Source organism: Choloepus didactylus, chromosome 2 (assembly GCF_015220235.1).
Source record: "Choloepus didactylus isolate mChoDid1 chromosome 2, mChoDid1.pri, whole genome shotgun sequence".
NCBI classification, from domain to species: Eukaryota; Metazoa; Chordata; class Mammalia; order Pilosa; family Megalonychidae; genus Choloepus; species Choloepus didactylus.
In genome coordinates, this window is record NC_051308.1 from 78,502,979 (window position 1) to 78,526,939 (window position 23,961).

General features: G+C 40.0%; 1 protein-coding gene across 1 annotated transcript in view; it reads right to left on the reverse strand.

The window, feature by feature from the left end:
- C2H1orf21 (chromosome 2 C1orf21 homolog) overlaps positions 1–23,961 on the reverse strand; it is a 247,779-nt gene that overhangs the window by 199,867 nt on the left and 23,951 nt on the right. The window lies entirely within an intron of this gene.

The following is a 23,961-nucleotide window of genomic DNA, read 5'->3' on the forward strand; positions in this document are numbered from 1 at the left end:
CTCTTCAGCTCCAGACGTTCAAAACCTCTGTAAATTAGGAGAGGAAGCTTTGAGAGAGCACTCTCGCCCTGCTTCAGCATGCGGCTCAGTAGTCATTAACATGCCTGAATATCCTTTAAACGAAAATTCTAACAGGGATAGGCCAAATACCCCAACCAGTCAAGTCAGTTTGTCGCCCGATCAGCACGAAATCGAACCAAAGGCTAAAATTTCTCCCTCTTTGGAGGAACCGGAGGTTAAAATTTCTCCCTCTTTAGAAAATAATTCCCTTCCTCCGTTTCGGCCACCCCTTTACGCACCCGATTTTCTCAAACCATATTCTCATTTTTATCCAGTCACGCCCTTATCTCAGTTTCGCGCTTTAGAAGAAGCCACAGAAAATCTCTGGCTACACGCCGATAATTTTAGAGAAACTTTTAAACAGGAGCAGCAGCATACCGCCGATCTGCTCGCCGACCTCCGGTCGGCAACTCAAAGCATTTCAGCCCTTTCGCTTCCAGAAAATGCCCGCTCATCGCGCCTCCATTGTACTCGCCACGCCTATGCTTTTCCGGTTACGCGTAGTCAGACTCGAGATTCTCAAAATGGCATCGCCGGCTCCCAAAAGGGCGCCGCCGGTTCTCAACATGGTGTCGCCGGCTCCAAAAATGGCGATTCTGGTAGCGATAGCGAGGAGAGTAATAAATTAGATTCCCCCGACTCCAGCGAAGGAGAGCAGGAGGAAGCTAGTTCCACCTCAACAGCTAAATATAAAAAACTTAGTGTAACATATCTAGAGAAATTAAAAAAGGCAGTGAGTGATTATGGCGCTACCGCTCCCTTCACGCTCGCCCTGCTGGAAAGCCTTAGTGAAAAGGAACTTATTCCTAACGATTGGTTCCAGCTAGCCAGAGCTGCCTTGTCTGGCGGTGATTTCCTGTTATGGAAATCTGATTATGAGGAGCATTGTAAAAAATATGCCACCCGCAATGCCCGTAAGGCCACTTCTAAAACTCGGACCTTAAATAAATTTTTAGGTCAAAGTCCCTACCATCAAAGTGATAAGCAGGCTCAATTCCCCCCAGGTCTCTTAGCGCAAATACAAACGGCTGCGCTTAGAGCATGGAAAAAACTTCCGCAAAAGGGAGCTGCCACTGCCTCTCTCGCTAAATTAAGACAGGGGCCTGATGAGCCATATACCGATTTCCTTAGCCGTCTGCAAAACATGGCTGAGCGTTTATTTGGGGCTAGCGAAAACGAAAGTGATTTTATTAAACACCTGGCCTATGAGAATGCTAACGCTGCCTGCCAAGCAGCAATCCGTCCCTTTCGTAATACTAATCTTAATAATTATATAAAGCTCTGTTCTGGCATCGGGCCCACTCAAACCCTTGGAATAGCTATTGGCGCCGCTCTTCAAAATTTTGCAGGGCAGCACAAAAAATTTCGCGGCACAAGCAAAGCCTCCAACATGCTATAATTGTAAGCAACCTGGCCATTTCTCAAGCTAGCTTGCAAACAGGAGAAGCTTCGAAGCATGTTATTTCTCATTTACTACACTGCTTCGCTATTTTAGGCCAACCTAAAATCATTAAAACAGACAATGGGCCTGGATATACTGGAAAAAATTTTCAAACCTTCTGTCAACAATTACAAATTAAGCATATCACGGGAATACCGTATAACCCCCAGGGGCAAGGAATGGTAGAACGAGCACATCGCACCTTAAAAAATGCCCTGTGCCGTTTAGCCGAAAGTACTCTCAATCTCACCAAACAACGACCTCGAGACCTTTTACATCATGCTCTTTTTGTTCTTAACTTCCTAACTCTGGATGATGAAGGACAATCTGCAGCTGACAGACATTGGCATCCCAAAACACAAACGCAACAAGCCACTGTTATGTGGCGTGACCCCTTAACGTCAGAATGGAATGGGCCTGACCCCGTGATTATTTGGGGACAAGGCTCTGCTTGTATATACGATCAAAAGAGGGAAGGTCCTCACTGGCTTCCAGAACGGCTGATAAAACATATTAATTCTTCATTGCCGAAACAAACCCCTGAGACACTTCCTTCCCCTCCTCTTAATAATAACCTTTCCAGGGTAGAAGCCTCTCCCTGAGAAAAATGTCTTTCTTTTCTCTTCCAGCGCATCAATAACTCCTGCTATAATCCATCCGGAGACAACCAGTCCGCACACAACTGGAAGTGAAAAGAAGTCCTGCTTACAGGTTTATTCCATCACTAATCACATGAATTACCACTTGAATTACTATTGGCTTTTATTAATTGGTTTTCTGGCTTTGCTGTTTGCAGCCGGATTAGCAACCGTTGCCCCAAAAGATTGGAATCCGTTAGAAAGATCCCTGCTTACTATAGCATATTTGTGCGTTGTAGGGTGTATTACTTTGCTAGCTTGTCTCCCTTAACAGGGAAGAACCTATAGCCTCTATTAGTATGGCTTTGTTATGCCTACTGCCATTTAAAGTTGCCGCCTTATATTTTCTCCTGCAAAGTGTGCATGCCACCTTCGGCAACTCCAACCCCCATCAGCCTTGGAAATGGACCTTGGCACGATGGGAAGATTCCACAGTTATACAAACCCAAGTTACAGCAGGGCGACCTTCCTTTCTTGTCAACGCAACTGATCTATTTCCCACTCCTTCCGTACGCCCCACTGGTTGGAATCAAGCCCAATATTACATGTGCCCATCCTCAAACCCCGGAAAACCATACTGTAATGCTCCCAACCAATACTACTGTGCATATTGGGGATGTGAAACATTAGCCACTCATTGGAAGCCTTACGCCACTGATCATTACCTAACTCTAAAATGGGCCCCCTTGAACTGCAAACCACCTGAAGAACCCATTACCTGGGGTATCTATGGAAGTCATCACCACATTGCACCTACAGGTAGCTGCTCACATTTAAATCTCACCGTGCAGCTCCCTGCTGATCCCTCTTGGCTCCTCGGTCGAACTTGGGGCTTTAAGATTTACATGAAAGGGACCGACCCAGGAAGCCTTATTCTAATAAAGAAGGAAGCAGTACAGCAAAAACCTTCTGCCATTGGACCAAATATAGAACCCACGCCTCCAGCTACCCCTCCTATCCCGAGCACGCCAAGCAAAAATCTTTCCAAAATTCACCCCACTACTCCCCCTTTTACTAACATTCCAATATTGTCGTCCTCAAGCCCGTTCATATCGTTTGATAGCCCACTTTGGCCACTACTCCAAGCCACCTTTCTCTCTCTAAACTCCTCCCAGCCTAATTTTACTCGTAGTTGTTGGCTGTGTTTCTCTGCCAAGCCTCCTCATTATGATGCTATAGCTCTTAATGTTACATTTAATACTTCTAATGAAGACAATCCTTCCCAATGCCCTTGGAATGCAAGAAAAATCGGTCTCACTATGCAATCCGTTCTTCACTCTGGGCATTGTATTGGTAATATTTCTGCCTCCCTAAAAACAGTCTGTGCACAGTCGTCCTCTCCATCGCCTGGTAGATTCTATGTCCCCCCAACAGGGGCAAGGTGGCTGTGCTCTTCTACGGGGCTTACTCCTTGCGTATCAGCAAAAGCCCTAACTGAAACAGGGGAAATGTGCCTCTTAGTGGCTGTGTTACCCCATGTCCTCTTCCATACAGAGGAAGACCTTTATCACCACTTGGTCGCGCAATCTCCAGCCACGCTGAGAAAGAAAAGAGAACTTGTTACGGTTGTTACTATTGCTTCTCTTTTAGGTATTACTGGCCTAGGCACCGGAATTGCCTCTATCGTTCTCCAAAACCAAGGCTTCTCCCACCTAAGAGCTGCTATAGACGAAGATTTAGCCCGCATTGAAACCTCCATTACCCATCTTGAAAAATCCCTTACGTCTCTATCGGAGGTTGTTCTCCAAAACAGGAGAGGCTTAGATCTGCTTTTCCTTAAGCAAGGAGGGCTTTGTGCTGCGCTAGGTGAGGAATGTTGCTTTTACGCTGACCATTCTGGCATAGTTAAGGATTCCATGACCAAACTTAGGGAAGGAATTGAAAATCGCAAACGTGAGCGAGAAACCCAAGGGGGTATCTCCTGGGGGCTTAATGGAATCCTCCCCTACCTCCTCCCTGTATTAGGCCCCTTAATAACCATAATCCTTATAATATCTTTTGCTCCTTGGGCCATAAAAAGAATAATACAGCTAGTTAAGGATCAACTTGACTCTGCCCTAAGCAAGCCTATTCAAGTGCATTATCACCGGCTTCACCTTGCTGACCAGGGTTTGGATCCAGATCATCTGACTGCTACCCACCCTTAACGGGTAAGAAACCCCCTCCTACGGGAGCAGCATATAACTCGAAAGTATGCTCCTAGAGTATGCTATGATTGATACCGCTGGGTGCGAGGCAAAGCACTGCAAAGGAGGGCCAAAGCAACTAAAGGCCATTTTCGAGCTCCTTGAGAAATATGCCTCATTTGCATAGGGGTTTTGCTCTGCTAAAAACTCCCCTCCCCAGAAAAACAGAGCCACAAACAACTTGGGGAATGAGGCCTCTATTTCCCCCAGCAGGTTAATGCCAAAAGAGTGCTCGATCAGCATTCTTCCTCCATCCTTTTGAAAAACAAAGGGAGGAGATGTTGGGGACGATGAAGGTAGCATGTATAAAATCCACCCTCAGCGATGCCGGAGACATGCAACATGACCGCTAGGGCTGATGCAATAGCGGCTTAAGTTGCCCTCAGCCTTCTATGGAAGTGATAGCCTTTCGCGCCTAAGATTTGCGCCTAGAGTGCTAGCTTTACTACCTGCCTTCTACCCCAGCAACAGTAGCCACCAATCCTGTGCTAGCCTTACATCTGCCATCCGCCCTAGCAACAGCAGCAGCCAATCGTAGACTGCCACCCACCTTTGCAGCCACCAATCCTAGGCCGCCACCCGTTCGTGCTAGCCACTCCCTCTACCTTAGAGTATATATACCCTGCCTCTTCAATAAAGTTTTGCAGCTTGATCAGAAACCTGTCTTGCTGTCGTTCCTCGCGTCTCTTGTCCCATACCATTCCTCCCTCACAGGATTTGGAGCTTCCGTTGAACGTCCCGCCGGCCGGGACAACCAGAGGCATCAAAGGGTGGAGCAATTTTCTAAGACACACTCGCAGGGAAACCAGATACTGAATATTTCTTCCTTCTGGGACCTGAGCCTGTTCTGGTCTGGGAAAACCTGATTTGGATAACCAAGGAAACCATGCCTAGACAACAGAAAGCTACAATCTACACTAAGAAAAACAAAGTTATGGTCCAGTCAAAGGAACAAACGTACACTTCAACTGAAATACAGGAATTTAAACAACTAATGCTAAATCAATTCAAAAAGTTTAGAGAAGATATTGCAAAAGAGATAGAGGCTGTAAAGGAAGCACTGGACATGTATACGGCAGAAATCAAAAGTTCAAAAAACCTACTAGTAGAATCTATGGAAATGAAAGGCACAACACAAGAGATGAAAGACACAATGGAAACATACAACAGCAGATCTCAAGAGGCAGAAGAAAACACTCAGGAACTGGAGAACAAAACACCTGAAAGCCTACATGCAAAGGAGCAGATGGAGAAAAGAATGAAAAAATATGAGTAACGTCTCCAGGAACTCAAGGATGAAACAAAGTACAATAATGTACGTATCATTGGTGTCCCAGAAGGAGAAGAGAAGGAAAAGGGGACAGAAGCAATAATAGAGGAAATAATTAATGAAAATTTCCCATCTCTTATGAAAGACATAAAATTACAGATCCAAGAAGCGCAGCGTACTCCAAACAGAAATCACTTCACTGCTCTGAGGCTCAGCTGCCCCATCTTGAAATTAGACTAAACCCCACCCAGAGAGGCTGTTGGGTGACTGAATGAGAAAATGCAGGTAATGAGGCTGGCACAGAGCCTGGCACACTCTGTTAAAGCTGGCCTTTATGAAATCTCATTGGAGCTCTCTGCCAAGGTCTGACATACGAGATACCATGCTCAAATTTTGGTTCCACATTTTATGAGAGATATTAAAAATTTACAGGATGTTTGGGAAGGATTATCAGGATAGAAGGTTCAAGGAAGAACTAGTCTTGCAAGTCTGGATACCTGAAAGCCCGAGTTCTTGTCCTGGTTTTGTCACTAACTAGCTCTGTGATCTCGGGCAAGTCACAACTTATTTGTGACTCAGATCTTACCTGTAAAATAATGAGGGTTGAGATGTGGGTTCAAAATGAATTCTAAAGTTCCTTAAACTCTATGAATCCTGCATTATTAGGACTCTTAAGGGATCTGGGGGTGATTTTCCAAAATAAGAGAAGATTAAGAAGCTCCATGATATTGTTTTTAAATACAAAAAAGGGAGCCACATAAAAGAAGGGCACACTTAGCATGTTTTACAAGAGAAAATTAGGAAATTAGGACCAATAAGAGAAAAGGCTTAAAAGGAAGCAGACTTTGGCTCATACTAGGAAAAAAGAACTTAACAAAAAAAAGAATTATTCAATAATGGACACCAGATGTGACTACTAGATTGTGAAATCCTCAAGGGCAGTACTATATTGTATTCTTTACATACCCAGCACCTAGCCCAGCAGAAACTGGCAAACAAGGAAACTCTTATGAAATGATGGATGGATGGATGGATGGACATGAGGAAGGCATGAAAGACAGGCAGGAGGAAAGAAGGAAGGAAAGAGGAGCTTCCTCAGGAGGTAGTGAATTTCCCATTGCTGAGTGAGTTCAGGCATCAGCTCGATGACAATCTGTATGGGGTGTTACAGAATGGATTTCTATCCCATGTAGGAGGTTCTACTAAAGGTCTATGTGATATTTATTTCCTCACTTCTCTTCCCACTAACTCATCTTACATATTTTTGTCAGATTACTCGTCCTAAAGGACAGTTCCGTTGATGTCACCCTCCCACTCAATAAAATGCGATGCCGCCCCATTGCTTATTCAGTTAAGTCACAAGCCTGGTATTTGAGGGCTTCATTCCTGCTTTCTTAAGGACTTTTATTTGTTTTTTTAATTTATCATATTTTTATTGTAGAATGTAACATATATACATAAAAGTGATAACTTTCCAAGTGCAATTTAACAAGTAGTTAAAGAGCAGATTTCAAAGAATATTACAGGTTACAGTTCCACAGTTTCAGTTATTTTCTTATTAGAAAACATAACATATATACAAAATGGTAATATCTTTCAAAGTATGATTTAACTAGTAGACATATAGGAAATTTCCAAAGTTATTATGAGTTATAGTACCATAGTTTCAGTCATTTCCTTATTTTACTCATTTCTAAAAACCCAACTTAGATATCTCCTTCATCAAGAAGCTCACTCTTCACCTCTTTTCCCCCATACAATTTATCTGAGCTATGTTTATTGTTGCATATTATTGAATACATTTATAATGCTTTTGGTTATGGTTCTTGTCTTTCATAAGACTCTCATTTACCTGAAAGAGACATCTTTATCTCTGTTTCCTCAACAAGTAGCAAAGTACCTGCCTTACAGCAATAGCTCAATAATAATAGTAGGAATTATTTATTGTTTACAATGGACCAACCATTGTGTTAAATTCTTGGTATGCATTATCTCCTTGCATCTTTATAACAACTCTATTGTCCCCATCAAACAAAGAAGACAATGAGGCTTAATGGGGTATAAATAGTATGCACAAACACAAAGCCAGTAGTTGGTGGAAGCTGGAATCAAACCTAATACTGCATGGCTTAAAGGCCTGGACATGAACCATTTCACTGTGTTGTTTTCCCCGAAGCCAGAATGTTTTATTGATCACTCATTCAACAAGCATTTACTGTGCCTTTAGGCGACGGGTACTGCATATAGAGTTCCAGCCCTCAAGAAGCTTACAGTCTCAAGTGTGAAACACACAAATCAACATTTACAGCCCAGTACAACGAATGTTTTCAGAAAGGCAGGTACTAGAAGAAAAACATCTCAAACTAAAGAGACAGGAAATATCAATACTAGCAATGACTTCCGGTTATCAAGCACCTACTGCATGATGAACAGTGTTATAAAAATCATAACAAAAGACTTTACAAGTAAAGAAATTGTGGGCTCACAAGGTTATAGTGTAGTGGTTGAGAGCACAGGTTCTGGAGTCATAGTGCCAGTATCCGACTACCAGTATCTTTCTAGCTGCATGTCCTTGGGCAAGTTACTTACCCGTTTTGCACTTCAGTATTTTCATCTGTAAAATGCAAATAATAATAGTTTCTACCTCACAGGGATGTTGTAATGATTAAAAGACTAAAGCACTAAGAATGCTGCCTGGCATATAGCATTACATAAATTTCAGTTATTAGTAAGTAACTTGCCCTAGAGCACAGCAAGTTAGGGTCTGATTCCAATGCCCATATCCACATCACTAAGCTACATAGCCTTCGTCAGGAATGCACCTAAGACAAAGTGATGCTTGAGCTGAGGTTTGAAAGGCAGATGAAGGGATAAGAAGGAAAAGAGAAAGGGCGGGCTGGCAATGGGAGCAGCCAACCTTCCATATTGCCCTATTGCTGCACCATTACTTGCTCACTTTTCTGCCTGGTATTCCTTCTCCAGCAATCTCAACCCATTGAAATCCTATCCATCAGCCAATGAAGCCATCCCATCAGACTTCTTTCATGAATGTTCCCCTGGTCTTCCTCCCACACCCTTGGTTGATACTTCTCTGTGGCTCTTGTCAGTATTTACACACGTTCATCCATATAAGAATGCACACACATGCTCACATATGAACAGATATCACAGGGCTCCCAGAATGCCTCACTCTCATTAGCAGCATACTTATAAAGTACCACTGACAGTGACCATCAGCTCAAGTTCAGAGATTTTTGTTTCACTAATTACTGTTACAAAGCTGAATTTAGAAACCATCCCCAAACTGCACAGCTCCACTGTAAACAATATTTCCTACTCATTCCAACCCATCATCCTGAATTTCTCACAAATGGGTGAGGTAAACTGTGATTTATTATTTAAAATCTGCAACACCGTCTAAGTAGTTAAAAGACAGAAAAAGAATTTGAGACAAATAAATCAAATACATATTTATCAGAAACTGAAACATTTGCTTTCTTGGTTTAATTGTAAAGATGGGATGGAAGAAAGTGGGAAGGAATTTTATATTAAAAACTATCAGAAATAAAATTCAAAAATTTCCTGGTGCCAGCATATGTCAAATGTTGGTTTGTTTTAAAGCCTGAAGGAATTTTATTTTCATCATGGCCAACTTATGATCAAACAGAAATGTAATAGCAGGTCAGGGAGGAAAGACAGAGAAAATGCACAAACAAATGGTGAAATTGTGAAGTTCATGGATGGAAATGGACAAATATTAATTTCATCCATTTTCCTTTTTTCAGACCAATTATCGAAGGGGAGGCAGAATTGTGGTGACAAGGTAAGCAAAGTGACAGAAAAAAAGCAAAAAGACCAAGATGATCCAAATATTATATAATCACTCCTCCCCCAAGTAATTAACTTGGCCTATGAGTACTGGTTAACCTTTAATTATTATAGGCCCTCTTATTAAAAAAAAAAAAATCATGGGCTTAAAAATACTTAGAAAATTATAACTGAGGGGGATTAATTTTTTTTTTTTAGGCATTAACTTACTTTTAACGATTTCTGGTTAAGCAATGGGGAGGATAAAAATACATTTTGATGACAAATAAGGCATCTTTCTGGGATCCCCCAAAGCAGAGCTAAGGCTGAAAGTCTGTAGGGATTAAGTAATTGAGTACTGATCAGGGTTAAAAATGAAAAGGCCTAATGGGAAGGCAAGCTCCCAAAATAAGTTATTTTGCCTCCTAAAACTGCTAATAGTGGAAAATTGGACTGATAGTCTAATGGTATATCAAGAGAGAGAGCACTGGCAAAGTTATCTTTCTGTAGGTAAAATGATATATTATAACAAACCTCACTTTTTAACACCTCTAAAGTATTTTGGTTCCATACTGCTTTACAGCTAACTCCACAGCTACCAAACCCAGAGAATTTAAGTCTAATAAAATGTTACAGCCAACTTAATAAAATCCCATCTCTTATTTGAAGTACCCATCTATAAACCTAAATCTTTGTGGACAAACACCCCTAAAGTAATCTTAGGTTATACAAAAGCCTCAGCTTTTATCACCTAAAGATACAGTGTTAATAAAATAAGCAACATCAGCATTTTTTCCCCTTCTTGCACAGCCTAAATCCTGGCTCTCAAAGAGTAATAGGGTATTTTTAACATTTCCTTCAGTTTGGGAACTCTGATGCCTAGGGTCATACAGCAGAGACCCTGGATAGAAACCTGACTCCAAATTCCATGGTGACCTCCAAGATCCACACACCCCATATCCACTGCTGTTTCCAAGCCACAGCCAGAGTGATCCTATTAAAACCAAGTCAGACCGTGCCACTCCTCTGCTGGAAACTCAGTAAAAATCAAAGCCCTGAGAGGACTTGGGCAAGATGGCGGCATAGAGAGGAGTGGAAGCTAAGTAGTCCCCCTGGAACAACTACAAAAAACCAGAAACAACTAGTAAATAATCCAGAATAACTGCGGGGGGGGACAAACGAGACCATCCATTCATCATACACCAACCTGAATTGGGAGGAATGCCCGAGAACACAGCATAAAATCTGTAAGTAAAACCTGCGGAACCAGGTCGGGAGACCCCCTCCCCCATAGCCCGAGCTGCGGAGCCGCGTGGTGCCACAGAGAAGCTCTCTCCCAGCAAGCGAACATAGCTCAGCTGAGCTCCAATTGGGGTTTTAAGTAGCAAGTGTGAACTGCTCACTACAGGTACGCAGCCCCAAAAAACAGAAAGAGGCTTTGGGTGACGACTGACCTGGGAGAGCCGGAGGGTTGCCTTGGACTGGGTCTGAAGGGGACTATCTGTTTCTTTTTTGGCTCAGTGGAGAAAGCCCCAGCCATTTTCAGTTTCCAGGACTGTGACTCTGGGAAGGGTGGAGACACCACAAGCAGAGAGCAAGACCACTGAAATGCTAATGACCTCCACCTGAGGGGTCTGTCTTCTCTAGGAGGAAAGGGGTGGGGCCCTTTCCATTCAGAACCAGACCCCAGAGCCTGGAGGAACATGGCCATACCTCCTCACACCAGTCAAGAATTATAGGCTAACAGGCGCCACCTGCTGGGCAGAAAAGCACAGTGACCCGAGGCATCAAAGGGTGGAGCAATTTTCTAAGACACACCCACAGGGAAACCAGATACTGAATATTTCTTCCCTCTGGGACCTGAGCCTGTTCTGGTCTGGGAAAACCTGACTTGGATAGCCAAGGAAACCATGCCTAGACAACAGAAAATTACAACCTACACTAAGAAAAACAAAGTTATGGCCCAGTCAAAGGAACAAACGTACACTTCAACTGAGATACAGGAATTTAAACAACTAATGCTAAATCAATTCAAAAAGTTTAGAGAAGATATTGCAAAAGAGATAGAGGCTGTAAAGGAAGCACTGGACATGTATACGGCAGAAATCAAAAGTTCAAAAAACCTACTAGTAGAATCTATGGAAATGAAAGGCACAACACAAGAGATGAAAGACACAATGGAAACATACAACAGCAGATCTCAAGAGGCAGAAGAAAACACTCAGGAACTGGAGAACAAAATACCTGAAAGCCTGCACGCAAAGGAGCAGATGGAGAAAAGAATGAAAAAATATGAGCAACATCTCCGGGAAATCAAGGATGAAACAAAGTACAATAATGTACGTATCATTGGTGTCCCAGAAGGAGAAGAGAAAAGAAAGGGGGCAGAAGCAATAATAGAGGAAATAATTAATGAAAATTTCCCATCTCTTATGAAAGACATAAAATTACAGATCCAAGAAGCGCAGCGTACTCCAAACAGAAGAGATCTGAATAGGCCTACGCCAAGACACTTAATAATCAGATTATCAAATGTCAAAGACAAAGAGAGAATCCTGAAAGCAGCAAGAGAAAAGCAATCCATTACATACAAAGGAAGCTTAATAAGACTTTGTGCGGATCTCTCAGCAGAAACCATGGAGGCAAGAAGGAAGTGGTGTGATATATTTAAGATACTGAAAGAGAAAAACCACCAACCAAGAATCCTGTATCCAGCAAAGCTGTCCTTCAAATATGAGGGAGAGCTCAAAATATTTTCTGACAAACAGACAATGAGAGACTTTGTGAACAAGACACCTGCCCTACAGGAAATACTAAAGGAAGCACTACAGGGTGATAGAAGATAGGAGTGTGTGGTTTGGAACACAATTTTGGGAGATGGTAGGACAACAATGTAAGTACACTGAACAAAGGTAACTATGAATACGGTTGAGAGAGGAAGATGGGGAGCATGTGAGACACCACAAGAAAGGAGGAAAGATAACAACTGGGACTGTGTAACTTGGTGAAATCTAGAGTATTCAACAATTGTGATAAAATGTACAAATATGTTCTTTTACGAGGGAGAACAAGCAAATGTCAACCTTGCAAGGTGTTAAAAATGGGGAGGCATTGGGGGAGGGATCCAATCAGCATAAACTAGAGACTGTAACTAATAGAATCATTGTATTATGCTTCCTTTAATGTAACAAAGGTGATATACCAAGGTGAATGCAGATAAGAGGGGGGGATAGGGGAGGCATGTTAGACACTTGACATTGGTGGTGGTGTCTGATTCTTTATTCTACTTTGATTTAAGGTTATTTTTCCTTTTGCTGCTTCCTAGCTGTCATTTTTTTGTTTCCTCTTTCTTTTGCCTCTCTACCTTCTTTGACTCTCCCTCCTGCCTTGTGGAAGAAATGTAGATGCTCTTGCTTAGTATGAGCAGAATGTTCAATTAGGATGAACTTAAATGTTTGGAAATGAACAGGGGTGTTGGTAGCAACATGTGAGAATAACTAACAGCGCCAAATGGTGTGTGAATGAGGTGGAAAGGGGAAGCTCAGAGTCATATATGTCACCAGAAGGAAAGTTGGAGGTCAAAAGATGGGAATGTATAAAACTGAATCCTATGGTGGACAATGTCCATGATCAACTGTACAAATACTAGAAATCACTTCATGAACCAGAACAAATGTATGACAATACAATTAGAAGTTAATAATAGAGGGGCATATAGGGAAGAACTATATACCTATTACAAACTATATACTACAGTTAGTAGTATTTCAACATTTTTTGATAAACAGTAACAAACGTGCTATATCAATACTAGGAGTCAACAATTGAGGGGGTTTGGTTAGGGATAGGGGAGGTTTAGAGTTTCCTTTTTTTCTTTTTTCATGTTTCACTTTATTTCTTGTCTGGAGTAATGAAAAGTTTCTAAAAATTGAACAAAAATTAAGTGTGATGGATGCACAGCTGTATGAGGGTACCCAGGGGCAAGTGATTGTACACTTTGGATCTTTGGATAATTGTATGGTATCTGAACAATCTCAATAAAAATGAAAAAAAAAAAAAAAGAAAAAAAAAATCAAAGCTCTACAATGGTCCTAGATCCCTACACATTCTGGTCTCTGTGTCATCACCCCTGTTCTTCCCTTCACTCAGGCTCTCCTGCCACACTGGGCTTGGAGAGGATCACATACGAACCCGGATGCCCAGGGCGCTCTCGGCACTGGCTCTTCTCCCTGCCTGGAATGCTCTTCCCCTAATATCTGCACTGGCTAACACCGTCACCTTTAAATCTCTGACCAAATGTTTTCCCTCCCAATTAGATGTATTTAAAATGACATGTCCTTGACTCCCAGGGGTGTAAATCTCCCTGGCAACGTGGGACGTGACTCCCAGGGATGAGCCTGAACCTGGCATCACGGGATTGAGAAAACTTCTGGACCAAAAGGGGAAGAGAAATGAATCAAAATTAAGTTTCAGTGGCTAACAGATGTCAAATGGAGTCAAGAGGTCATTCTGGAGGTTATTCTTATGTACTTTATAGATATCCCTTTTTAGTTTTTAGTGTACTGGAATAGCTAGAAGGAAATATCTGAAACTGTTGAACTCCAATACAGTAGCCTTTATTCTTGAAGATGATTGTATAACTATATAGCTTACATGGTGTGACCATGTAATTGTGAAAACCCTGGGACTCATACTCCCTCTATCCAGTATATGGACAGATGAGTAGAAAAATGGGGACAAAAATTATATGAATTTAAATAGGGGGTGGGGCAGGGGATAGGATGTTTTGGGTGTTCTTTTTTTACTTTTCTTTTAATTCTTATTTTTATTTTTATTTTTGAAGTAATGAAAATGTTCAAAATTGATTGTGGTGATGAATGCACAACTATATGATGATACTGTGAAAAACTGATTGTGCACTGTGGATGATTGTAGGGTATTCAATAAAACTGAATTTAAAAAAAAAAAGCATGGAGAGAGCAACCACATGAAAGCTGGAGTGGCTAACCTAATGTCAGACAAAATATACTCTTAAAAGAAAAAACTTACTGAAATATTTATTTATCAGCCCATAAAAAGGAATGAAGTACTGATATATGCTACAACCTGGATGGACATTGAAAACATTGTAAGTGAAAGAAGCCAGACACATAAAAGTGAATCTTACATGAATCGAATCCACATGTGCATTAAGAAAAGGGATATCTATAGTTACAGAAAGCAAATTGGTGGTTGTGTATGTCTGGGGGTGATGAGGTGGGCAGGGTGGTAATAGGTTAAGGTATGGCATTTCTTTATCTTTGACTAATAGAGTTTATCTATTTTTGACTCAGAGAAAAATTGAGCAAAATGCACACAGAATCCCCATATATCCACTCTCCTCCCAACACAGTTACCCTATTATTCACTTCTTGCATTAGTGTGGTACATTTATTAAAATTGATGAACCCCTCCCCCCCAAAAAATGACATGTCCTTTAAGCCCTGTTTTAGTTTGCTAATGCTGCAGAATGCAAGACACCAGAGATGGATAGGCTTTTATAAAATGAGGGTTTATTTGGCTATACAGTTACAGTCTTAAGGCCATAAAGTATCCAAAGTAACACATCAGTAATCGGGTACCTTCACTGGAGGATGGCCGATGGCGTCCGGAAAACCTCTGTTAGCTGGGAAGGCACGTGGCTGGCGTCTGCTCCAAAGTTCTGGTTTCAAAATGGCTTTCTCCCAGGACATTCCTCTCTAGCAAGCTTGCTCTTCTTCAAAACGTCACTCACAGCTGCACTCCGTTCAGTCTCTTTGAGTCAGCATGTTTTATATGGCTCCACTGATCAAGGCCCACCCTGAATGGGTGGGGTCACACCTCCATGGGAGTAACCCACCAAAGTCACCACCCACAGCTGGGTGGGTCACATTCCAAGCAAATCTAACCAGCACCAAAAAGAAAGACCACAAAGATAATGGCATTTGGCGGACACAATACATTCAAACTGGCACAAGCCCTTCTTGTTTCCACCGTACTGTATTACTTTCCAACAAATTACATAATTGATTTATTTTTTTGTGTTTATCGTCTTGTTTCCCTGGCTCCTTGAGGGCAGGGATTTGTCTCTTTTATTCACTGATGCACCTCAAGAGCATGGTATAAGGTAGATACTCAATAAATACTGTAGAGTTAATGAATAAGGATCTTTTCCTTAAAATATCTTTAGCAGTGGAACAAAGTCTCAGTTGACACCAAATCACAAAGGAGACAGGGTTCATGAGCAAAGGTTTCCGGAAGGGTCAGCATCGCTGCAGGCTGAGGTGGAAAAGGGGAAAACCGTCTAAACCAGTCACCTGCTAATTTGGCTTAAAATAGGCTGGGTGATGAGGCAAGTCTGGGAATACCTAACTAGAAGCAACCGTCAACACCTCAACCAACTCCTGAAACAAAGGCATTGGGAAGACGGGGAGAAGGGCCAGTCAAGGGACCATACAGGGAGCATGTCAGTGCTTCCTCACCTGTCAGAACTGGCCTTACACTTACAGAATTCCTTAGCTCTTCACATCCAAATACAGCTGGTGGTTTCTCAACCAGCCACAGCACAAAAAAAAACAATTGCTTTCACATTTCTGAGATGAGAAGTAGCAACCTCGGTGACCAGGGACAGAGGTGAAAGGAGAATCTAGCATTCTGATATTTGAAATTGCCGGATTCAGATGAAATATCTGAAACTTAAAGATATCACGCAGATAGCTGAAGCCTTTCTCTTTTATTTGATATTGCAGTATTTTGAGTTCAAAGATCCAAACTTAGATTACACATAAATGCCAAGACTCCTTTTGTGAGGATAACTGTTAAAAATTCCAAATTTTAAATCCCTGCTTAATCTGCTTTAATCAGTTAACCATCCTAAGGTCTTAATTTTTGAAGTTCGCAATTTGCAGAAATTTCACCTAATTAGTAATGTAAAATAAACAGGCTATCCTTAGGAGAAAACTAAAATTGAAAGATTTCACAAGTATTCCATAACCACTTTGAGAGCTGTCTTGACACATGGATGTCTTTGGGGGAGGGGTGTACTTAGGATCTAACTGTACTTGAAAAATAGCATTGTCGCTATGGAAGCAGGTCTAAATTTTGACTGTTTTTCCTTATGCTAGCAAAGGCCATATTCTTATATTCAGCTTTTCTTTTCATTGCAAAGGGCTTCGACAGTACTCCAACTAGTTTATAGCATGCCCTGCCCTGCCTAGAGTGTTACCTTTCCCTCTTACAGCCAAAAAATATGAAGGTAGAGTATAAATCTTCAGCATCCACACGTGCACACACACGACTTTCATTCATTTATTCCTTGAAGGAATCATGGACAATGCCTATTCAGGACCTTGTCCCTGGTTATATTGGCCTAATTCCAATCTCCTTTTCCCAAACCTTTCATTGGTGACTGGTCAGTCAAAATCATTACTGAGACCAATTTTTTTTTAAATCAAATGCTTCAGGAATTTTTCATTTCAGAGTGCTGGACTTTCAACTGGTCACCTATATAAAGAAGCACTTCTTCCAGTAACACAGTGATGACTATTTAAATATGCTTGGAACTTTTCTTTCTGAATTGCTTCAGTCTGTGTCCCATTCTTATTGCTCAATGACAGTAAATTGTCTTTGAAGATGTATTTGATTTGGGGAAGCAACCAACAGGCATTCAGAGCCAAGCATGCCAAATAAGGTGGGTTATCATATTAGGTAATATGTTTTCATAAAAGTGAGGTGTAAACATTAAGTAATGGAACTGATTTTCTTATAAGGATCATAAAGGAAGGGTTCTAAAAGCATTTGGTGATGGATAGTCTTGGGTTTTTTTGTTTGTTTTTATAATGGTTTCATCTCTGGAATAAGTACAAAACTTCCAAAGCTACTTTGAAGACTGAATACACACATATGTGTATCCATAATAATTTAAATTAACGATTTATGCCAACTGCCTCCTCATTTAACATTTGATTAATTTTCACAAAACTTTACTTTTTTCCCATTTTCATTCTCATAAATTAAAATCACTCACTGTGATAGAAACAAACTGTCAAAATAAACAATTCTCTCAAGGAACAAATGGCTAAACAAATGAAAGAAAAGTCTTATAATTGTATAACTGAAGTAGCTTTAGAGGGCATTCAAATGTTGCTCAATATTTATTGAGAAAATACTAGCAAAGAAAGAGAGATGTTCACTCTGTCAGCAGTAGCCATTTAGATCTTTCAATAAATCCCCTCTTTAGAAAGATTATTTTGTTCTGTGGAAATACAGTTTATCCCTGGCAATCTTTTTAGCCTGGGACTGAAAATTATTTGTATATTATCCAAGTTGTTTTCATTAAGTGGAAAGGAGAAGGGTTTCCTATTATACACCTGAAGGAAAGACTTAGTAAAGACCTTACTCTATGTTTGATACTGAGAAAAAGTTTCCTCTGCAGTGGTGGGATCAACACTTCTATCCTGTGGCAGTTCTGGTAATGCTCTCAGTATTAAAACCTCTACCATGAAAACTTCCTAACTCATTCTTTGAGGCCAGCATTACCCTGATACCAAAGCCAGACAAAGACATTTCAAGAAAAGAAAACTAAAGATCAATGTCCCTTGTGATAGATGCAAAAATCTTCAACAAAATACCAGCAAACTGAATCCAGGAGCATATTAAAGGTATTACATACCCCATGACCAAGTGGGATTTATCCCAGAAAATCAATCAATGTAATATACCACATTAGTAGAATAAGGGAAAAAAATATATGATCATCTAAATAGATGCAGAAAAAGCCTTTGACAAAATACAACACACTTTCATGATAAAAACACTCAACAAACTAAACCCTAAACATGAGGGTACAAAGGGTACATATGAAAAATCCACCGCTAACTTCATACTCAATGATAAAAGACTTAAATATTTCTCCCTTAGATCAGGAACAAGCAAGATGTCCCCTCTCACCTCTTCTATTCAACACTCTACTGGAAGTTCTAGCAGCAATCATTCAAGAAAAAGAAATAAGAAGCATCCAAACAGGAAAGGAGGAAATAAAACTATCTCTATTCACAGATGACATGTTATCATCCATTTAAAAAAAAGTGTCAAAGCTAATAAATGAATTTAGCAAATTTGCAGATGCAAAATCGACATGCAAAAATCAGTTACATTTCTATACACTGGTAATGAACAATCTGAAAACGTAATCAAGAAAACAATTCCATTTGAAATAGTATCAAATAGCAAAATACCTAGGGATAAATTTGTCTTTGAAGATGCATTTGATTTGGGGCAGCACAAGACTTACATACTGAAAACTACAAAACACTGCTAAAGAAATTAAAGACCTAAATAAATGGAAAAACATCCTATGTTCATGAATTGGAAGATTTAATATTGCAAATATGTCAACACTCTCCAAAGCAATCTACAGATTATAAAGGGACTCAGAATAGCTCAAATAATCTTGAAAAAGTGTTAGAGAACTCACACTTCCCAACTTCAAAACCCATCACAAAGCTATAGTAATCAAATCACTGTAGTACAAGCATAAGGATAGACATAGATTAATGGAATAGAATTGAGAGTCCAGAAATAAATCTATAAATCTATAGTCAACTGATTTTATTTTATTTTTTGGTCAACTGATTTTTGACAAGGGTGCCAAGCCCATTCAATGGGTAAAAAATGGTCTTTTCAACAAATGGTGCTGGGACAACTAGATATCCACATGCAAAAGAATGAAGTTGAGCCTTTATCTCACACCATATACAAAAATGTAAGACCTAAATATAAGAGCTAAAACTATATTATCACTTGGAAGAAAATCTTCATGACCTTGGGTTTGACAATAATTTCTTAGAAATGACATCAAAAGCACAAGCAACAAAAGAAAAAAAAGTAGACAAATTAGACTTCACCAAAATTTAAAATTAAAGGACACTATCAAGAAAGTGAAAAGACAATCCACAGAATGGAAAATAACATTTGCAAATAATATATCTATAAGGGTCTAGTATTCAAAACATATAAAATACTCCCAAAACTCAACAGGAAAGACAACTAACCCAATTTAAAAATGGACAAATAACTTGAAAAACATTTCTCCAAAGAAGATATATAAATGGCCAATAAGCACATGAAGAGATGCTTAACTTGGTTAGTTGTTAGGGAAATGAAAATTAAAATTGCAATACCACTTCACACTGACAAGGTTAGCCATAACTGAAAAACAGAAAATAATAAGTGGTGGGGATATGCAGAAATTGGAACCCTCATTCATTGTTGGTGAGAATGTAAAATGGTGCAGCTACCATGGAAAAGAGTTTGCCGGACACTCAAAAAGTTAAACAAAGAATTACCAAATGACCTGACCATTCCAATCCTTGGTATATACCCAAAAGAACTGAAAACAGGTATTCAAACAAATGCTTGTACACAAATGTTCATAGCAGCACTATTCATAATAACCAAAAAGTAGAAACAACCTAAATACCCATAGACTGATGAATGCATAAACAAAATGCTGTATATACACACAACAGGGCATTTATTATTCAGCCATAAAAAGAAATGAAGAGATTCATGCTCTAGGGTGGGTGAGCCTCGAAAACATTACGCTAAGTGAAAAAAGCCAGACACAAAAGTTCACATAGCAAATATAATTCCACTTATATGAAAAATCCAGAATATTCAAATCTATAAGAGATAAAAAGCAGACTAGTGATTGCCAGGAGCTATGAGAATGGAGAATTGGGTGTTATTTCTTATGGGGTGAGAAGTTTCCTTTTGGGGTGATAGAAATGTCTGAGAACTAGATAGAGTGATGATTGTACAACATTTTGAATATACTAAATGTTACTGAACTGTACACTTTAAAATAGTTAATAATTTAACTATCATTAAATAATAACAGTTATTGTAATTAATAATAGTAATAAATTCACCTCCTCGAAATAACCGGTGCTCCAGGAGAAAGGAATTCCAAGTCTCCTATTAGCACATTCAAGTCAACTGGCTTAACAGATTTTTCTAGATACCTGGAAGTGGGGTGCTGCTGTAATAAACATCTAAAAATGCAGAAGATGGCTTTCTAACTTTACTTATCTTTACCTTATGATGCCTCTGATACTTTCTCTTTTTTTGTCTCATTTTTAAAAAGGCTTTTCAAAATCTACTAAATTGATTTCATGGCTCGTCAATGGGTAACTCCCTAATGGGTCTAAGCACGGACTTAGACCACGCGTTTCTGACAGTGTGGCCCACAGACCACCTGCATCAGAATCACCCAGAACATGTGCAAAAAACAAATTCCTGGGACCCAACCCAGACCTCTTGAATCAGAGTATCTGTTGGAAGGGCCCAGGAATCATCATTCAATACATTTCCCAGATGATTTTGATATGTACTGAAATTTGAAAACCATGGTGTAGTCTGGACCATTATCTAATCATGAATCATAAGAAAAATAGGTCCAAAGAGTCTAAGCGACTTGTCAAGTCCACACTACTAACTAGTACCAAGCTAACGCTGTCTTCTTGGTCAGTGCACTTTAAATAAATCAAGTTTTTTGACCACCTGTGCCCATCTCTGATCCAGAATCCCACAACCTTACTCCTCCATCAAGGTATTTTTCCTGCATCAATAAATTCCCAAAGTAATTAATATTAGATAAAGAAATCTGGATGTAAACAAGCGAATCACAGCCTCCATGAGAGCAAGCACCGTGACTGTCAAGCTCACTGCTGTATATCCAGTAGCGAGAACAGTGCCGAAGCTGGGTGAGAGTTAAAGAGAACCATAGAACTGGATGTCTTATCATTTTTAAATGAAATTACAAGTTAGGAGCCAAATCGCACATATGGCCAAACAAAAATCCAATAGAATTAATCTTCATCAGATGCACTTTGACCTAACAAATTACTTAAAAGGTTGAAAATGAAACAACGGAAGCAAAGGTGCTTTGCTTTCCCTCCACAAACCTAAGAAGAAAACAATATGAAAATGATCCCAAGTGGCCAAAAGAACCAATAAACTAATAATTAGCAACACTGTTAGTTCCTAAACCATAAACTTACAAATGGTTTTCCCACATTTTAATAAAGAAACAATATCAACAAAAAGCAAATCAGTCCAGGATGCTGAATAAAACTATGTGTAAGAGAATGAAAATAACAGACCATGGAATTGGAACATTTATTGCCAATTCTATAATATTGTTTTCTAGTATCACTTTTTCCATTGGAAGAGTTTCTCCAGTTAGTTTAGGTTCACATGCTCAAGCTTTGGCATCACTGCAATTCCCATAATATGATTAGTGCTTTTGGGTATTCTGCTGGTTTATGTCTGTCCTCTCTTCCAGAAGAAGGCCAAAGATGGTTTTTCCAGGATCTAAAGCCACACTAAAACAATACACATTTACTGAATTCCTATTATCTTCCGGGTCCAGTGGTAGGCTCTAGGGGAGTAAGTAAAGATATAACTAGACTCTGCAGTTCTCAAGTCACATTTTCTACTGCAAAAGCTCTCAGTGTGTACGTAAATATTCCATCATCATTATAAATCACACAAGAAGGTACGCAATGGTCTATAAGATTTAACTGGAAGGAAGGAGGAAGAACTGTAATGTGTATGCAAAGGAGACTTTTTTCTAGGAAATTACACAAATTTGGATGCAGTATGACCCTCCCTTGTCCCTGCTCTCTGACTCTGGGACTCCTCCATCCTCTTCCTTTCAACTTCTCTGGCAAAGTGCAGGTGAAAAAGGGGGTTTGACGATGCCTTCAACACACACATGCACAAACATACGCGTGGGTCCTATTTTCAAGGGCAGAGGCACTTCCTCACAAGGCTATAGGAATAAGGGTCAGGCCGACACACCCTCTCACTTCATTTCCTGCATCCCTCTCCAAGATTCTCCGCAATGTTCTCTGTAAAGTAGTGCTCAGCCAAACACACCCACACACTCCATGCCTCAGGTTACCGGGCGTTTTTCAGACAGCTACTCCCCTAGGTACTTAGCTCTGACCATAGCAACTTCCGAGATCTACTGCCAAGCTCTGTAGCTAGTCAAAACAAGATAGAAATAGACTACAGCTTTCAAATGCATTTATGAACTCAAAAAGCACATCAATTCTGGCATCGTTAACATATTAATATAGGCCATCTATTCTGATCCTAAGCAACTCTTCACCCCCTTATTTTGGTCACCAGGAGCACTGTGAGATTTAATTCAAATAAATTCTAGAACTGACTGCAAATATACTGTGTAATTGTTATTAGGATGTGAAGATGAAACTCATGTCTGGAGTCTGATTACAAAGATTAGCATTTTAGTAATTTCTCCCCCATACATGTTGTTATAAATGAACATCTGTATTCACTGCAGCATGCATAAAGCCCCAATCATTCCTTTCACTGAAGAATTTAAGAAAATAATGATGGTGGACAGTGCAGGGTCAGCCCAGCAACGCGAGTCCACAGAAGAGGTAACAGGAAGAAGGCAGAGATAAGAATTTCTTTCAGTTGCTGTTGCGGTCTTAAATGACGTTATCCTGAGAGCGAAGTCCTCTAGATGCGTAAAGTACAGCATCTTACGCTGCCGTCCGCCTGCAGTAATCAACAGAATTGTTTCTAAAAAAGGCTCAGGAAGAAATTGGGATTTTCCCAAGCGAAGTTAAACTGTCATTACTCAGAGTCCCCTGCACAAGGAGAAATTTCTCTCTGTACGAGTAGCAGAAAACAGTCGCAGTTGTCCAAAGCAACGCTATATTTTTAATCTTATAACAGAATAGTGTAACTGATAGTTGCTACTGTGAAATTCGGGCCAGATTTGCAGATTGCCTTTCATGTGTAAGGCAGGGCCTGACAAAATGCATTTATGGATATTAACTCTCCCGTGGATTCATGTGTTTGATCTGTATACCATTTTTGTTATCATTTCTTCATTTGTGTTACTGAACTACTTTACAAAACAAACAAATAAACAAGGAGCAAGGCATTGTTTGTCCTTTAGGAGGCTTCTCCTAATGGGCACGCACCACCTCTGGGTACTTCCCCAAGCATGGAAACATGTTCACATCACCCTGAATCCATAATTTGTATCTTCAAGCACATGTTCCTTACACAAGAAAGCCCACTGCTGGCCTGCCCATGAACACTGGGGGTAAAGTCCCCGCAGCCTAATGGTGGAGTGGTGATAAAATCTTCGTGTCAAGTGGCAATTAAACCTGGCTTCATTGTTTCCTAGGAAAATTTTTGTTTTATCTGACAGGAATACTGAAAAATTAGAGAAGTAAGATAACTAAACTAAAATTAGAAAAGATAACTAAACTAAAAAGTAAAAATATAAAGAATACCTGATGATATAATCTGCACCGAGAGATCCATCACATTAAAAAGCCACCAGTACTTCTAAGATAAAGACAGAAGTAGATTGTAAAACCATTTCATCCCAGTTCTCTTTGAGATTTTATTAGATGACAAACAGCTATAATATATAGTTTTTAAATATACAATCATCTTTGCATAATTTTAGGTACACCAACTATATTATCA